General features: G+C 50.2%; 1 protein-coding gene across 2 annotated transcripts in view; it reads right to left on the minus strand.

The window, feature by feature from the left end:
* The window catches only part of OFD1 (OFD1 centriole and centriolar satellite protein), a 449,276-nt gene extending 430,271 nt beyond the window's left edge, over positions 1-19,005 (minus strand). For both annotated transcript variants that reach the window (XM_085622492.1, XM_085622491.1), the window contains exon 1: positions 18,870-19,005. The gene's annotated coding sequence lies outside the window, so the exon portion shown is untranslated. The remainder of the gene's footprint in view (positions 1-18,869) is intronic.

Genomic DNA, 19,005 nt, shown 5'->3' on the forward strand with positions numbered 1-19,005 from the left:
CCCGAACTTCGCAAGCATCGCCCAGATGTATGGCCACTCAAGCGTGTCAAACGCCATGGTGGCGTCTAAGGACGCCAAAATGGCCGGCTCCCGTATAAACGGGACACGCGCAAGCACCCCATGCAAACGCCGCAGATTAAGAGCTGTATTGCGATGGGGAATAAAGCCAGATTGGTCCTGATGAACCAGATCTCCCACCACACCGACCAGCCGATTGGCGAGTACCTTAGCGAGAATTTTGGGCTCCGCATTCAGTAGTGAGATAGGCCGATAGGAAGTAACCCGTTCCCGGGGTCTCCCTTCCTTGTGGATCACCACAATTGTAGCCAGACGTTGGTCAAGCGGGAGGGAGCCCAGCGAGTGGGCCGCGAGGAACATTGCGCGGAGGTGAGGCGCCAATGTATCCGGTCGCAGCTTATACAGCTCGATAGGGATACCGTTCGGGCCCATGGCCTTGCCAGAAGCGACCGAGCGTATGGCGAGGGCGATTTCATTGGAGGTGGGAGCGGCGTCCAGCGACACCCTGTCCTCCCCGGACAGGGAAGGCAGCGCGATATCCCTGAGCAGAGCACGGGAATCCTCTTCCGAGCAAGAAGAGACCGGGGAATACACCTCGCGGAAATACTCCGCGAAACAGGAGACAATTTCTTCTGGCTCAGTTACACATACACCATTCGTTTTCTCAATCAGCGGGACCACACGATTCGCTCTCTCCTTTTTATCCAACCACGCTATCAGTTTACCAGCCTTATCACCCACATCATACAGTCGCCCCTGTTGCTCCCTACTGAGGCCCCTGGACGCCTCCGTAACGAGGGCCCTATAAGCCGCCTGCTTGAGCTGGAGGACATGTAATGCAGCATCCGTCACCCCATCTTCTAGATTACCCTCCAGCTCAGCTATTTCAGCCTCCACCCGGGTCACCTCCTCCCGCTCGCGCCTCCGGGCATGGGAAATAAGGGACAGGGCCTCCCCTCTAAGTACTGTTTTGAAGGCCTCCCACAGGGAGATAGCTGAAGGCACTGACCCCACATTCTCCTCAAAATAGCGCTGGAGGGATTTAATCAAGTCAGCGCGAATGGTGGGGTCGCGCAGGTACCAGGAATTGATTGGGACCACCCTACTCTCAACCCTCGGAAAGACATCAAAATGCAACAATAGCGGGGAGTGGTCCGAGATACCCCGTGCCAAATGGCGCACCTCCCCCACCCTCCCGACATGGGCCGCCGGGACAAGGACATAATCAAGCCGTGAGAGACTACCATGGGCCCCCGAGTGGAAAGTGTATTGCAGCTGCGTGGGATGTTTTAAGCGCCAGCAGTCCACCAATCCCAGTGTATCCAAGAGGCCGGATAGCCACGCCTGTGCCCGGGGGAGGTCCCTAGGGGGGTGACGATCCACAGTCCCAGAAACCACCGCGTTGAAATCCCCCCCCACCACCAGAAGCCCCCCCGGAAGGCCAAGGAGGAGGCGCCCCAGATCTGCAAAGGTGGTCGACTGCAGCCCCGGTGGGACGTACACTGACACAAAGACAACCACTTTGCCCTCCATTCTCCCCACCAAGACAGTGTAACGTCCCCTGTCGTCGTGGAGCACCTCATCAATTTCTAACGGGAGCGAGTTCTTTACCATGATACCCACACCCCTCGAGCCTGACGTGAAGCCCGAATGGGCCACGAGGCGGTAGCCACGCCGATTCATGGCGCAGAAGGAATTGCCAATAAGGTGTGTCTCCTGCAGGAAGACCACATCAGGCGAGAGTCGCTTCAGATACTGTAGGACCACACCTCGTTTAATCCTGTCCCCCAGCCCATTGACGTTCCAAGACAACAAAGTTAGTTCCCTACCCCCCATCATACACAAAAACCATCATTCGTCCCCCCGAGAGCACAGTAGAACCAACGCAAAAAAAGGGTTGCCTTGTGATAATAACGAACAACACCCCATCCCTGCCCACCCACCCCAACAAAACTCCCCCCTCCCTGCACCCCTGCATGAGCCCAAACAGCCCCCCCAACGTGCAGTGTGCCTGTCGCCCCATAGATAGTTAAACTAACTAGACCCCCAGAGGAGGAGGGAGAACCCCCAAGAGACCCCACACAACCTCCATAGGAGGGGAACTTAAACAATCCGACGTATAGTCAAAAGTGGCATCATTTTTGTCCCGAGCGAGGCCTAATATTAGTCCCTCAGTCTTGATCCGGCAAGCCCTCTCCCCCGGCCGCTCCCCCCCCGCCACCCCGATCTCCAGACAGAGTATCCAGCCAGTCCCCGGCCGCTTCGGGACGATCAAAAAAGTGTGTGCGACCTTCCACCTTCACTCGCAGCTTAGCTGGGAAGAGCATGGCGTATTTGAGATTTAGGTCCCGAAGACGGCGCTTGACACCAAGGAAGCTCAGTCTCTGCTTCTGGACCGCAGGGGTGAAATCAGGATAGAAATTAATGTCCATATTGTCAAGTCTAATCGGTCCCTGTAGTCTGGAGGATTGCAGGATAGCGTCTCTGTCCCGAAAATTAAAAATCCGGGCGATGAGAGGTCTCGGAGCGGCTCCGACATTAGGCCTTCCCCCGGGAACCCTGTGGGCCCTCTCCACAGCAAAGAATTTACTCAGCCCCCGTGGCTGGAGATGGGTAACGATCAGGTCTTCCACGAAAAGGTCCGCCGCCGCTTCCTCACGTCCCTCAGGCACCCCGATGATACGGATGTTATTCCGCCGGGCCCGACTCTCGGAGTCCTCCAGGCGACGATCCATCAGCGCACTCGCCCGAGCAAGTCGGCGCACCTCCGTTTGCAGGGCCGCCACATCTGTCGTAAGGCCCGATGCGGTGTGGGCCAAAGAATCGACTCGGTCGTTGGTCTTGGAGAGATCGGCCCTTATCAGGCCAACATCTACGAGGACCGAGTCGATCTTCTGCGCCAGTGTGTCAAAACGCTGGCCCACAGAGGCCTTCATCTCGGCGATGGCGCCCATGACATCCCGCAGAGTCAGATCCGTGGGCAGATCGGGGGCATCAGTAGGGCCCTCAGGGGACCTGCGTGGCACCTCAGGAGATCCCTTCTGGAGGGTATAGCGGTCCATGCTGTTGGACTGATGGGCTGCGCCACGCCGGGTCGATTTTACCTTTGCCCGATCGCCATCTTGTTTCGTGGCCATGGTCCCAGTCTCCCGATCGCACCAGCCACGTCGTGAAGGGCGGGCAAGCCGGTCCACGGGCTCTGGGGGGGTGCCACCCCAGATCTGCGGGGCGGATCACAGCCGGCGGGCAGGCAGGGAACGTAAACAATCCTTAATAATATCCCTGGTCAATTTGGCGGCAGGATTTTTCCAAATCGCCAGCCAAAATAGAGCAGGGCGAGCACGAATAAAATCCCCTATACAATGCAACCCCAATTCCTTATGACATATGTAATGTAGGAAAGGAAATGGGGGCACAGAGGAGCTTCCTGCAAAATCTGTTTTCCTCAGCAATTATATGAGGACATCTAGCAGTTCCACAAACCTCAGCACCATATGTGGCAACCGGGACGCATTGGGCTTTGTATATTTTTAAAATAGCAGCCAGCGCACCGGTCTTCTTGGGACGGGGGAGGCTCAAAATTGAGTTAATGGCCTTTGAGAACTTACCCCTGGAGTGGGCAATATGCCCACTCCAGGAGTTGTTCGCAGCAAAGACCACTCCCAAATACGGGAAGCTGCTAGTTGATCCCAGTCTCTCTGTCCCCACAACAATGCTTCCAATATGTCGTTTCTTTGGGCCACATGACATTACAAAAGATTTTTTGAAATTAGTCTTTAGATCTAGGGAGTCCATATGGTCAACAAAGCCATTCACTAAAGTGTGTAGTGCGTTAGGGGTGCGGCCCATGAGGACCGCGTCATCTGCATATAGCAGGGCAGGGAGATGGTTGCCGTTTATTAACGGAACGTCGCCAGTTAGGGAGACCAGGTGTTTGTGTAGGCCATTAATATAAATGATGAATAAAAGAGGGGCTAGGACGCAGCCCTGTCTGACCCCTCTATTGACTCTTACCATCTCAGTTACCTCACCCCCATGGCCAATCCTGACACAAGCCTTCAAATCTCTATGCAAATAGGCCAGGAAATGGACTATGGATTCGTCCAGACCATATTTCAATAGGGCCCGCCAATGCAGTGACCGCTTGACGAAGTCGAAGGCAGTAGACAAATCCATAAAGGCAAGGTAAATTGGGCATTTGCGTGCAACAGTGTATTTGCCCAAAATAAGGTTGAGATTGAGGCATTGCTCTGCAGTGCCAACCTTATTGCGAAAACCCAGCTGGCAACTCTCCAAAATGTGGTTATCCTCGGCCCATGTTAGGATTTTATTATACAGTACCCTGCCTAAAATTTTTAAGGTGTTGTCGATGAGGGAGATTGGCCTATAACATGATGGTTGAGACCGATCGCCCTTCTTAAAAATAGGCACTATTATGCTCGATGACAGTGGTGGTGGAGAGGTGAGAGTTTAATTTTTAAAAACGTTCAACAAAAGAGGGGCCCATAAATCGGGGAAGGCTTTAATAATATCAATGGGAAGGCCATCTGAGCCTGGGGCTTTATTCCCTGCGCTCTGTGCGATGGCCTCTTCCACCTCAGATAGTGATATGTCTACCCGTGGAGGGTGATTAAATATTGGAGTGGCCGTCGATGACGATGGGTCCGCGTAAATCTTAGAAAAATGGTCCACCCAGGCGGCTCCAGGAATGGTACAATCCATTGGGGTCGAGAGCTGACCTGAGCAGCGCAAGTCTTTAACCGCAGCCCAAAAGATATCCCCCCTTCCACGAGCAGCAGTTTGCGCTAAAACCTCCCAGCGTTCCTCGAGGATCTCCTCCTTCCTTCTACTAATGGCCAGTTTATATCGAATCCTAGCATTCTTCACGTCGGTCAAATTCCTCGGGCAGGAAGATAAGACACGCCGCAAATCACGGTTGGCAAGAGAACACTCATGATCAAACCATCCCTTGTCACTCGTGATTACACGCGGCGAAGTCGTAAGCTGGACTCGAAGAGCCGAGCAAATCTTAACAAAATCCACAACTGCCCCTGGATTCGGGTTTAGGTCAGACAGGCGTGAGAAAAAAAGGAGTAGATTATCTCTGACCAGGGTCTGGAAAGTTGCCGTAACATTAATACCCCTCCATTTTAATCTGAGATTGTTTGAGCTAATGGAGAGGTTCCTAGCACCATATTCTTTGTTATAGACTGGGCGGTGGATTGCTGTTAGACAGATCTTAATAGGATTATGATCCCCCTGCGGCATAGGAATAACCATAGCCTTACTGATGCGATCGGCCAGCCCAGGGGAAATAAAAATATAATCAATTATGAGAAATCTCTACCTCTAAATGTAGGCACTAGCGAGACTGTTGAGAAACAGTTAGCCATTAAGTCCATGGCGTTCTCCAAATTATGTGTACTCAAAAAGGAGGTTAATTCCACACCCCTTTGACATCCAGGTGCCGGATTACAGTCCTTCATAGTTGAGCAATCAACGTTAAGTCTTGCATTAAAATCACCTCCCAACACAAAACCACTAGTGTCCTCAAAGTCAGGCCTAGACTCCAAAATAGTAATAAAATTAAAAAGATTCCTAAAATGTGTATTTGGTGATGAACTAAAATCATTATTATAAAAATTAACCAGGAAAAAACTTATTTTCTGGTTAAATAATATAGCCTGGAAATTCTGATTATCCTTTGGTATAACTCTGGTAGTACCTCCAACAGAGATATTAATCCAGATAGACAATCCTCCTGAGGGACGGCCCATTCTGGATTTAGTTGCAAGGATATTATAACACTGAAACCCATTAACATATAAATCTGCGGTGGCCCACGTCTCCTGTAACATGATTATATCTTGACTCTGGATAAAACTAACCCACCCAGGATCACAAAGCCTTTGTTGAAGCCCTGCTACATTCCAGCTTAAGACATTCAGGGTGCCTGCTCTAGGTACTACACTCACTAATTGATTGTCTGAACTATTGGGAGTGACAGGTGCAAATACTGAAGGAAGAGCAGGGGCCGCATTCCGTAACAAAACTGGAAATTCAGCATTCATTCTTGGTTGTCAGTCAGGGACGTCTAAATCAGACAGAGCCAAGAAACGATTCGCCAAAGGGAGGGCCGTAGGTGTGGGCTCGCTATTAATAGTAATAGGTTTATAAAAATAGCCAAGAGTGAACATACATATATTCGTCTTAAAACCCGGCAATAGCTCACGGGTACGCATTAAGGACTGAACAGTATGGGGCCTACAAAAGTTTATAACAATACAATCCCCGGTGATGTTTTTAACAGATGTACCCACCCATCCCACTCTCCGCACCATTAAAATTTCATGTAATCTCGCTGGATCAAAACCCTTGTGTTTCCTCAACCAGTCCACACATTTGTTGCGAAGGTCCACCAATGTCTCCTTCTTTGTATCAGACAAACAGGGAACTCCAGCCAAAATTATTACGTAAGGGTGTGATGCTGGGAGGAGATTCAAGGTCTCAGTATTAGGAAAAGTCTTTGGCGCAATTGGGGCTGTGGGCATAGATCTCACTTCATGATCCGATATTTGGGGGGAAACAGTCACCGGGGGATGTTGAGATGAACTACTAGGTAGGCACTGGGTTCTATTATCAACATTGTCCATCCCAGAGCCTAAGTTAGCAAAGTCCCCCGTCAAACGAGTCGATGTGGTTAAGGAGCTACGATTAACAGCCAATGGGACAGAGGCTGGCTCCCGATTTAACAGTTGCTCCATGCGTATAAGTCTTTCCTGTAAGGGTACACAATTTTTATCAAATAAAGCCTTGGAGTGACTAACCATAGCCTTCAAGCCCGACTCCAAGGCTGACAAAATTTCATCCTTGCTTTGAGAAATACTAATGTCATCAGTTTGAATACCAACCGACACAGTATTAGGAACAACAGTTGTTTTCGATAAAACATTATTAGGATTTTCGGGACAGCGATGAGAAATGGGTTTATTATTGAGGCCCCTTTTCCATTTAGCCGGCAGGCCACTAGTTTTAGCCACAGTTAATTTAGAGGTACGTGATCTAGTGCAGGTTTTTTGTTCACTAGAAAAGGTGCCTACAGGTAAGTCTGAAATAACTAAAGGGGAAGGTTGGGAAGGTGTCACAGACATTGGAGGTAAAGTAGGTGATATAGAGAGGCGATGGTGTGAAATGCCTCCCTGTGTCAGAGCGTCAAGAGAAGAGCGTCGCTGAGCCGTTATTAAATCTAGAGATAGACGCCGCTCAGTTAGCTCAATCTCATGTAGCGTCGCTGAGCCGTTATTAAATCTAGAGATAGACGCCGCTCAGTTAGCTCAATCTCATGTGTCAGTAAACTCTCAGCCCTGATCATAAAAGCGTCAAGAGTCCCCAACGCACCCTTACGTCTATTCATATTGTACTTTATAAAACACCCTCACGAGCAAGAGGACACAGCAGTTCCAACAATTCACACAATCTTGAGGTTGATGGTCACCTGGACACGTAGCTCGTCGGTATCAACAGATCCAAGGGGGGTGTTCCGGCCCGGCCTCCTCTGGCCCCGGACGGCCACAGACGGTCCCGCCCTTGTCCCGGGCTTAGCCCGGCGCTGCCCGCGCGCGTCCCGCGACGCGGAGAGAGCCTCTCGCTTTTCACCGCCTCCGGGCGCTAGAGTAGAGCGTCACACCCGCTAAGGAGCCTGGGAGCTGTAGTCTCCCCCTCAGACCTCGCGATGGAGTGGAGCAGTCACGGAGGAGACACACAGCGTTAGGGGCCCAGAAGCGTTACTGGAAGCAGGTAAGTGGCAAGTAGCTGGACACACTGGCAACTCAGAGCAGTCCCCCGCTCCACCGAGGGAGCCTCTCGCTTTTCACCGCCTCCGGGTGCTAGAGTAGAGCGTCACACCCGCTAAGGAGCCTGGGAGCTGTAGTCTCCCCCTCAGACCGCGCGATGGAGTGGAGCAGTCACGGAGGAGACACACAGCGTTAAGGGCCCAGAAGCGTTACTGGAAGCAGGTAAGTGGCAAGTAGCTGGACACACTGGCAACTCAGAGCAGTCCCCCGCTCCACCGAGGGAGCCTCTCGCTTTTCACCGCCTCCGGGCGCTAGAGTAGAGCGTCACACCCGCTAAGGAGCCTGGGAGCTGTAGTCTCCCCCTCAGACCGCGCGATGGAGTGGAGCAGTCACGGAGGAGACACACAGCGTTAGGGGCCCAGAAGCGTTACTGGAAGCAGGTAAGTAGCAAGTAGCTGGACACACTGGCAACTCAGAGCAGTCCCCCGCTCCACCGAGTGAGCCTCTCGCTTTTCACCGCCTCCGGGCGCTAGAGTAGAGCGTCACACCCGCTAAGGAGCCTGGGAGCTGTAGTCTCCCCCTCAGACCGCGCGATGGAGTGGAGCAGTCACGGAGGAGACACACAGCGTTAGGGGCCCAGAAGCGTTACTGGAAGCAGGTAAGTGGCAAGTAGCTGGACACACTGGAAACTCAGAGCAGTCCCCCCATAAATATTCATAATGGAAGATCAGTGTAACCAGTTTAAATAAGATTATGGGAAACAAAAATAAACAAGCACTAGCAAAGCCAGTAGGTCTGAAATTGGTGGTCAGCATTTTAGTTTTGTCAATGTGTGAATTTTTTGGAATGGTTTTTGTTAAACCTTACTGGTGTGGGAGCTGCCTGGCCCTCACCATTATAACAAACAATGGCAAAAGCAAAAAATGTTTTTGGTCTCAAAAAGCACATACTGCCATAGTAGTTACTGTCACTGAACAAAACTATTTTGTGTGCAGATATGCTCCTTGTGAAAGAGCAGAATGCTTTCACTCACAGTGAAGCCAGACTAGAGAGAGAGACCGAATTTAAATAAACACAAAAGGTCATGTTCAACGCCAGACCAAATTATTTAAAACCTAAAGTAGGTAGTAGAGTTCCTTAATAAGGAAAAACCGCACATCACATTATAACAATATATATATATTCCAAAAGGCCCTTGGCGTGTAACGTAATATTCTGAGAGTTAGATCGGGTGCTTGAACAGCTATCAACATCTACTACCTAGAGATGTCATCAGCATATTAAATAAATAACATGCATATATTCAAAACCCAAAAAAGCCTAAACCGTACACCCTTAAATTAGCTTGTCAGTCCAACATTAGTACAAGTTGATTCGCAAACGCAAAGAACATGTACTTATTGGTACATATGAATCTAAAAGGGTCAATTCAATCAATATTTTTCGTATCCAACAGAAAGTCCAAACCAAATCAATTTCGTAGATTCTTGTCTTTATTCGTTTAAAAAGGATTCCCAGCACACGATCTAGCCGACACGTGTTTCGTCTGTACTCAGACTTTTTCAAGGCGATCAAACATTTTAAGCGTCGATAATTTGGTAGTCACAAAGACGATTAGAGGAACATCAAGTCGAGCTGAGTATGGATTGACCGCAGAAACCCGTCAATCTGGATGTTAAATATCCACTGAGAAAATATCGTTATCATTTAGTTCATGGGTATCCAGATGGACCCGTGGAATGCCACACCGGTATTAATCTATAGATATTGAGAAACCTCTGATGAGAATGTGGTCCAATTGATAATTAACAAACTTCCACCTCGAAGTCAACATTGACGGTACACCTCCATGATAAGAATGTACCCTACTACAATATAGCAATTCTCCACAGTGACCGGTGGCACAGCTGGCTGTCGGCAAAATAAGAAACCAGACCGAATTAGGGGCCCAATTATGAAAGAAAGTCTCAAAGGTGCACCCATGGTATATGACCTTGCATTAAGTGCAGCTATACGGCTTTCGTAAATTCTCAAGAAGTTACAGAAGTAGGATAATAAATAGTACTCCTAGAAAATATTTGTGAACTGCATTTTAGCATGAGCAAATATGCGTGTGTAGATTTGCTCGTGCGAAAAGCGGAGTGTTTGTAAGGTCACTTTCCCTCCAACCACTTTTTTCCAACTTTAGAAGAAGGTTTACATCTGCCATTGTCAGGAGTAAATTTCCAACATTTCTCAGTATGGGAAAAGGATTAGAGAAGAGTTGTTGAAAACTCTTAAAACATGCAAGTTTGTAGGTTTGCACAGACTCAAAAGGGCATTCTAACCCTGCAACTATTGCTTACCACTACCTTTAGCCCCAGTATGTAGATCTGCAGAAATGTGGCAACATAAGGGGATTGAAAGTATTCAAACACTACTAAGGTATGAGATCTGGCAAAATCAGAGATGCTATATCAGAGCTCTTATATAAAGAGATTGCTGCCATAATTTGTCGCCGCACTACATAGCACCAAAGGGACAAGTGGATTTTTTTTACAGGACAAGTAGATTTATGAAGCAACCTGCCCCATGGACAAGTAGATATTTTACTAAATTCCAAAATTCCAGAAATGCTTTCCTTGTTCATCCATATCTTTCTCCCTTCATTCTTAGCTTCTCCTACATAAGTCTTATCCCGCTTTGCTCTTAACCTCTCCCATATAATTATGATCATGCTACTGCCCTTTTAGGACGAAGCCTACCATAGCTGTCTAGTACCAAAGACCTATTGGGAGGTGCTCAGACAATATATTGGGAAAATAATATTGTGTGGAAAAAATATTGGGAAAAAAATATTGTGAACGTAGGTTTGTATGGGTAAGCAAAGTGTTACTATATATAACTCTACATCTATAAACCTTGACGATTATATATATATATATATATATATATATATATATATATATATATATCTTCAAGGTACACAGATGTGGAGTTAAGTATAGAAATCTATACTTACCAATTTGTTCTCATCTTCTGGAAATTTTGATATTTTGGCATGATATTCTTTCCACACAATATTTTTGTCGTCGATATTCTGTCAGTGATCCATTGGGGACATGCCGAAAGCTTAACTAAAAATGCATTCCACCCATTGCTTGCCATTGACTTTGTGTTTTGTCATTCACAGTTGCTTGCTTTCTATTTGCAGGCTCTATTTGTTTCAGCACATGCAGCATTTGTAGTCTCTCCCGTGGGGCATAGCCTTTTACAACCTCACTGATTGGCTCCTATTGTTCTCCCACCAGTGCTCACTTTTCGAGCACTCTTTTTAGGTCGAGCCTGGGCAACGCATGTGCTGCTCGGCGAGCCATGCTGTAATGGAGTATGTGTGTGAAGCCTCACCCACATTTGTTATTGGCTTGGTTCCTTGTCCTTCATAAATGCTGGCTTCTAATTCATTATTAGGCTTGTTAGTCCCGCCTTAGTACCGCCTTGTCTTCATTTGTAACCTTCCATGAGGACTGGCCCTTTTACTTCGGTTGTTACACAGTACGCCTTCTTTAGTCTGTAAGCACTATTTTCTTTAATGAGTTTTTCTTACTGCAGAAGGGTCTCTCGTGCACAGTTGTTACCATTGACTTGTTTATTTAACTCGTAGCAAACAGGGAACTCTTCAGGGGTCATAGGACATAGAAGGGGGCAACTCAGCAATGCCTTCAAGCATTTGGAATTCAATAGGTCTCGCATTTCCGAGAGTTTAAGCTATTGGCATTGTAAATGACAATGCCTTTTATTTATGTTTTAAAAACCAAAATATAAATAAAAGGCATTGTCATTTGCAATGCCAATAGCTCAAACTTGCGTAAATGCGAGACCTGTTGCATTGCAAATGCTAGTTTTCTTTCTTGTGAAGTACTCCACGAGACTGTTTGTGTTTTCCAACAGTCCTCCTTGTAGGCTACTCACTGCCCAGGATCTCTAAAATTGTAAGGCAGTGTGCTTCTGTTCACCTCCAGCGCTCCAGGATATTGCCTCATTCCTGTGTTTCCTTCCTGTCTGTATGGGTCTGTCAGCTCTACCAGGCCTGTTTTGATCTATTTTGCCCATGTTTACTTTACCCCTACCGTTCTCTGTATTGTTGGTATGCTCTTTGAAGTTTGGTAAAGCTGTATATGTTCCATGACCCGCTTATGGTGCTGATCTGTGCTGCTGAGTGAGTCTCAACCCACCCACAACAGCTTGAATGAAAGGCTTATATTGACACTTTTTTAAATTATATATTGCAGTAGCTCTGCAGCCTCCGGTGAGGTAAGACAGAGACAGAAGCCCCAATCTAAAGTCACTTTCCAATGTTCAGAGCTGAAAAGCTACACATTCCTATAAATACCAACTGTTGCCTCTAGCAGTGATTGTTTCGTGGCAGCGAGCATTTTTCAACCCATAATTTCGCTTTGACGTAGGATAGGTGCCAGTGACGTAGACAGCGTTATAGTTTCTTGTTGACAGACTGATGCTTTCGTATTATGAGAGAAGGGGCTTTGGTGCAATTCCCTTTGATTTATTGTCTGGTGCCCTCTGCCGCAATCAGATTTCCTCAGTGGCGGAGTAATATTTAGAAAGCAAACAGGAAATATGCTGATGCCGTTGCACACGTTGATCCCATCAGAGATATTCTTGCAGGCCGCAGCCTGAATTAGGGCGAGAGTTCAATGGCTGGCATCAAACACAATGGTAATTAATACACGACTGCTGTCCAACAGGACACAACTCGCAAAACTGAACCGGTAAGAAACAAGCCTTGGCAAAGCCAATAGTGTAGTGACATAGCCACCCGGCCCGCACTATACAATGTTACTTCGTGCAGTCGCCCGGAAGGCGGGCATGCCCAAAGGTATGTAATAAAAAAGCGCATGACCGCTCGGGGTCTTGGCCCGCACTACAGAAGTACGTGTATGTGTCCGTCATTCCAGCAACGTAGCTGAGGCCTACCTTATTCCCCAGAGGATGCCTGGTGTCTTGCCGGTCACTACATTGGCGACGAGGAGGGTCCCACCCACGCCTCTGCCGTTTTGCTGCGGACTGCCTGTCCAGTCTGCCATGGAGTGGTGCGGCCGTCACCTGGCCTGGGGTGCCGTGTTCGCCAGCAAAGTTGCGGGTGCCCAACCCGCCCGTCCAGCCTACGGGTGCCCACCCTGCGTGTCCTGACTGTAGGCACACGCCCCGCGGATCCTGCATTTGGCCTGGCAGTGTGAGCGGCGACTGCGGGTGCCCACCCCGCTAGCCTGGTGGTGGAGTACACCGTGCAACATCGAGCGGCGCCAGCAGGAACGTCAGTGCGGCGCTCGGATCCACGTCCGAGGCCCGAGTGCCTTAGCGCAGAGTCTGCTCGCATACGCACGCTCCAGGATCACTGAGGGAATCGCGTGAACGCCCGTGTGAGTGTCGTGCTCCTTTTCACTGTCCTTTGGACCCATGCGCATGTGCACCAACTCAGCCCAAGCGCGACGGCGCCAACTACCACCGCCTAACGCTGCATACCCACGAACTGGCCACTGAAGAAAAAAACCAACTAGAGAGGCACACACTGGAACAATGGTCACGAAAAACAAAAGAGAAGACCAAGGGTCCTAGGCAGCACTACACTCCACACAACAAGCATTGGCAGCAGCAAGGACTGTGAATGCTCTACTGTAGGAGGGAGCCTCTACACCTGGGTGATCTGAAAGTAGCCCGGGGTGGCAGACCCTACACAGCTCATCACAGCTCACCAACAGCATACTAACTGTCGTGCAAGCCCCTGCACACGCACGTGCCCCTGGAGCGATGAGTAACCAAGATCAAGGTGAGTCAGGCGACCCCGTGCCGGCACTACAGCCCCCACAACCTGTTCCGCAGCATGAATCGCAGCCGCCTGGACATGCGACAGCAGCCCTTTTGCCACCCTTCAGTGAGTTAGCGGATCCGGCTACGGCTAAGTCGCGGTGGAAGTCGTGGATCAGACGGCTAGACCACTACTTCGTGGGAATGCGAGAGACGGACGGAAGAGTGAAGAGGTCCCTACTCATGTGCTATGGGGGAGGTGAACTTTATGATCTGTTTGAGACTTTTTCTAACACTGGGGCGGACGTCAGGTGGCAGCCCTAAACAGGCTCTTTGACCCTCAGATCAACCCCGATTTTGAGAGGTTCAAACTCCGCCAGGCGAGGTAAGGTGAGACTGAGTCAATCGACGTCTTTTACGCGCGACTACGGAAGTTAGCAAATTCCTGTACCGTCCCGGACCAGAGGGAAGAGATAAGAGCACAGATCATCAAGGGCTGCAAGTCGGTGACGCTGCACCGGCTGATACTCAGGCAACCTGGGATCATGCTGGACGAAATCCTGGTGCTTGCTAGATCACACAAGCTGTCGAACGCTCAGGCAGATGAGATGGAGGAGGCACTCCACTGCTATCCAAGCACCACTGGCACGCCTCGGTCACAGGCGGTGAAAGAAGAGAGGGTGGACGTCATTCAGCGGCGCCAAGCAGCACCGCGTGGGGCCAGAAGGTCATCACGTAGTAGCACGTGTGGCAACTGCGGTCTCGAACAACCGCTGGCAGGGCAGTGTTTTGCGAAGGGAAAGTCTTGCTCCCGATGTGGGAAAATGAACCACTTCGCGAAGGTGTGTCACAGGGGAAGGAACCGACCCAACGCCCCGGGATAACGAGGGATGTCAACAGCAGTCAGACAGCTGTCGCTGGAAGACCCACAGGCGCAAACAGACGCTGCCCTACAAGGGTCTGGATTAGGTGCGGACGACGATGACGTCTTTGTAGTATCTTTCATGAGCCGTGAGTGGCCCGTCGCAGACCTCCGCCCGTGTGCTCCGTTGCAGTGGCTGGGTCCACCGTTCAAGCGCTGATAGACACTGGGGCCGTCATGGACAGCGAACAGTATGAACGTTTGTCCCCGAAGCGACCCCTAACACCCTCAAAGGCCAAGATCTACACGTATGGGGGCACCAAGCCGCTTCCCCTGAGGGGAGTCATAGAAGTTGACGTTGTCAGCGAGGGACACTGCATCCAGACGCAGTTCCACGTCACCGAAGGGAAAAGAGGTACACTCCTTAGCTGCCACACGGCGGAAGACCTGCAGCTGGTTTTCTTTGCTAACCAAGTACATGATTTCCATGCAGACGACATCCTCAAGGACTTCACCATGTTGTTTAAGGGTCTGGGATGCCTCAAGGGGAAGCTATTCAAACTGCACATCGACCCCACAGTCAAACCAACTGCGCTCCGACACCGGAGAGTGCAGTTTCATCTCCGCCCTCAAGTAGAGGAAGAGCTGCGGAAGCTTGAACAGTTAGGAGTGATCGAGAAAGTCTCCAGCCCCACCCCGTGGGTGTCGCAGTTGGTGGTAGCCCCCAAGCCAAGCTGCCCAAGGCTGGACATAAGGCTTCCCAATCTGGCAGTGGAATGGGAGCGACACCTCATGCCTACCATGGATGACATAGTGGCGGATCTCAATGGGGCCAAATGGTTCACAAAACTGGACCTCAACACCGGCTGCCATCAGCTGGAGCTGCACGCAGATAGCAGGAACATCACAACGTTTTCGAAGGTACCGCACGCTGAGTTTTGGGGCGCCGTCAGCCACTGAGGTGTTTCAAAACGCCATCCGAGAGACACTCTCAGGGCTGCAGGGGGTTATCAACTTGAGTGACGACATCCTGGGTTTCTCGAAGAGTCTGGAGGATCATCACGTCCACTTGAGGAACACGCTCCAGCGACTCGCAGACAATGGGCTGACCCTGCATCGAGCCAAGTGCTCCTACTATCAGGAGTCCGTAGAATTCTTCGGTTATATCTTCTCACGGAACGGGCTCCAAGTTGACCCCAAGAAAGCGACAGCCATACGCTCTGCTCCCAGGCCGACATTGCCCACCGAGGTGCGCAGCTTCCTAGGTATGGCCACATACTGTGGACGTTTCATCCCCAACTTGGCGTCGGTCTCTGATAGTCTCCGGAAGCTGACGAAGACCGGAAAAGTAGACGCGGTGTTCCACGCTATCAAAGAAGCCCTCATGGACAAGACGATCGTGGCTTACTTCGAGCCCAACAAACGCACCAAAGTGATAGTGGACGCCAGTCTGGTGGAGCTCGGGCGGTCCGTCTCCAGGAGACTTCAGCCAGAGAATGGGTTCTGGTGGCCTATGCCAGCAGAGCCATGACCGACACCGAGACACGGCATGCCCAAATCGAAAGGGAGGCTCTGGCAATCAAGTGGGCATGCCATCATTTTCATCTGTAGCTCTTTGGGCAAGAGTTTTGGGTCGTAACCGATCATAAGCTGTTGAACCCTCTCTTCGCTGGCACAGCTCGGCTGGCCCCTTCCCGAATTGAAAAGATGGGCAGTTCAGCTGCAGCCCTACCAGTTCGAGGTAGTGTTCCATCCTGGTGTCAACAACCCCGCAGACTTCTTGTCATGCCACCCCGTTAGGACTGCACCAGCTGGGCAGGCCATTGATGAAGAACGCACGGAGGAGTTTGTTCGACTGGTGTCGCAAGAGGCGTGTGCAATAGCGCTCACGTTAGAGGAAGTCGGAAGAGCAACTGTGGATGATGAGAGTCTGGCCAAGGTGAAGAGGACGCTGCTTGACCGCAGCTGGCAACACTTCCTGGATGTATCCAGTAGTCTGGTGGACTTTGAGAGGTTGACGTGGCAACACCTATGGAGGGTACGAAGTGAGTTGAGAGAAGGGTCGCATGGAGTGGTTCTGCGAGGGTCCGTGATCGTAGTTCCCTGAAGCCTGCAGAAGAGGGTTGTTGACCTTGCGCACACCGGCATCAGGGGATCGCCAAAACAAAGGCTCATCTTAGAAGCAAGGTGTGGTTTCCTGGAATGGACGCCCAGGTGAAAGACACCATTCGTACCGGCCTCTCATCCCATCATCACGGAAGACCCGTGGGCTCAAGTCAGCATTGATTTTGGGTCGTTTCCGGATGGGCGGAGCACACTTGTCTTCATTAATTCGCACTCCAAGTTCCCAGTGGTGGAGGTGATAGGATCCACTGTTTTTCCCCAGGTCAAGTCCACCCTGGATAGGATCTTTGCGATGTTGGGGCTTCCTTTGGAGATCAGGACAGACAATGGGCCCCCCTTCTATGGCACAGATTTCCAAGAATACCTGACATCTCATGGCATCAAGCACCGCCAGATCACGCTGCAGTGGTCTCAGGGGAACGGTAAGGTAGAACGTTTTATGCGGACTCTGAACAGGGTTCTGCGCATCGGCGTGGAAAGAGGCGAGGATGCCGAACAGTGCCTACAGCATTTCCTAGGCGCATATCGTCAGATACCTCCCTCTCCGTCACACCTGATGTTCCGGAGTGCCCCCAGACACTCCATTCGGGCCAACCTGTTTTGCCGTCCAAAAGAACTGGATTCAGTGGCTGCACAGGCCCGGAGGGCTTCCTCGAATCAGAAGGCGAGTCTGGTCCGGAAGGCACAAGTGTCTGACCTATGAGTGGGGGACCTTGTCATAATGAAAGAACGACATCCCGGATGGAAACATCGTACTGCATACGAACCAGAGGTATGGGAAGTTACAGAAGTGCGGGGACCCATGGTTTCCGCTCGATGTGGACACCGCGCCGTCGTAAGGAACGTCTCCTAGTTCAAGAAAGTGGAGAGTGAGAGCATGGACGGCGATGGAGTAGAAGCTGACAGAGAAATTGCATCGCCAAGGGTTCCAGAGCAAAACAATGATGACACTCAAAGGAATCTGGAGGGATGTACACCCTCGACTGGAGAACAACCCGTGGGTATCCCGAGCCCCTCACTGACTGCAACAGGCATGGCTGGGACGGGGAACAACAACTCCCGGAGCCAGAAGTATGGTCTCCGGCCAAACCATACCCCCAGTCAGAGACTCCGAGACTTTGTGTGTTGTGTGCGCAACTATGTCACGGAGGACGCTTTGCAGCATTTCAGCTAAACAAAAGGAGGGATGTAGTGACGGAGCAACCCGGCCCACGCTATACAATGTTACTTAGTGCAGTCACCCGAAGGGCGGGCACGCCCAAAGGTATATAATAAAAGGGCGCATGACCGCTCTGGGTCTTGGCCCGCACTACAGAAGTACGTGTATGTGTCCATCATTCCAACAACATAGCTAAGGCCTACCTTTCCCCCCCGAGTGGCCGCCTGGTGTCTCGCCGGTCACTATAAATAGGTCTTGCCTATGTTAAAGTTATTGGAATCTCAGCCAGGTTGTAGAGCAGCGTGGCTGCTGTGCAACAGGCTAAACGTTATTTTTAGAAAAGCGCTATGGCTGTTTTTCTTTTACCTTATCGCATCATAGCAGTTTTTTTAAAAATAACTTTTATAGCTTTTTGCTATAACATTTATACATGCTGCACAGCACCCACACTGATCTACAACCTGGCCAAAATACATTCACAACTCCAACAACTTTCACATAGGCAAGACTAATCAGCTTTGCCAATGCTTGTTAAGTCTTGAGTACGGAGAGCTTTTAGCTTTTTGTTTTTTCCAAAGACATCTTGTGCCAAAAACAGTGCGTTTAGAGCACATCCATTTCTTAACATTGGATGGCTAACTTTACACTCCCATTTGCTTGTTTCTAATTTGATGTATTTCCTTCCTATTCTTGTGTTTGTCTCTGCCCTGGAGCAGTGTGTTCTACCGCTATAACCGATCTTGTCTCTTGGTATCTTTTAGCTAATGGGTAGGAGAACGGAGGGAGGACCCACTGCGTTGCCTGCGCCACTGGGGAAGGGGGTTGCATATAAGCATCTGAAGTGCTGCATAAATGTTACACTATTGAGCCACCCACTGTGCACTGAGGCTCTCCAGTTACCCTCTTCCTTTTTGATACAGGAGACCCCATCCTTCACAGACCTAACTGCCCATTAGCAACAAATATTGACTCAAAATCCTCGAAGCGCTCTACTACCACGACCATACCACCAATGCCCCGTCTCACTAAATGCTTCCAACTCCGGTCAGCATTTCACCATGCAATTTTCTACCTATCTCCTTCATTGATTGAAATGAGCCGCTCTTACCTCTGCTGGTCACGTGAGCGAACGCGGACGTGAAACTACGCCGTTGCTAAGGGTAAGAGATTGCTCCCATGAAGCAGTTATTGACAGGGTGGCTCGCGTCTGCAGAAGGAGCCACTGACCCTGCGCCTGGGCGGAG

The sequence above is a fragment of the Triturus cristatus genome, chromosome 8 (genome assembly GCF_964204655.1).
Source record: "Triturus cristatus chromosome 8, aTriCri1.1, whole genome shotgun sequence".
In the NCBI taxonomy this organism is placed as follows: Eukaryota; Metazoa; Chordata; class Amphibia; order Caudata; family Salamandridae; genus Triturus; species Triturus cristatus.